This window comes from Sinocyclocheilus rhinocerous, unplaced genomic scaffold (assembly GCF_001515625.1).
Source record: "Sinocyclocheilus rhinocerous isolate Xijiao unplaced genomic scaffold, SAMN03320098_v1.1 scaffold823, whole genome shotgun sequence".
Classification (NCBI taxonomy): domain Eukaryota; kingdom Metazoa; phylum Chordata; class Actinopteri; order Cypriniformes; family Cyprinidae; genus Sinocyclocheilus; species Sinocyclocheilus rhinocerous.
In genome coordinates, this window is record NW_015627245.1 from 348,125 (window position 1) to 348,457 (window position 333).

Below are 333 nucleotides of genomic sequence, written 5' to 3' on the forward strand. Positions count from 1 at the left end.
GTCGTTTCTTGAAGATGGTTAATCAGATTATATCTATATATATATATATATATATATATTCTTTTTCATTTCTGGTTTTTGTGAAGAAATGAGGAATATTTTATTTTAAGGAATTCTTTCTTCTTGTTTCTTTCTTTTGCTTCCACATTCATCAGCAAATGGAGAGTGAGAAGAAAAATATCAGTAAGAACATTTACAGCCCTGGTATCTCCAGACAAACTGTCAGAGAACCCCCCTGAAGTGATAACAGCCAGTGAACAGACAGAAGCTTCTCGTCATCTGTTTCGTCAGACTGACCTCATCTTTTAGCAATCGAAAAAAACTGTAACATGT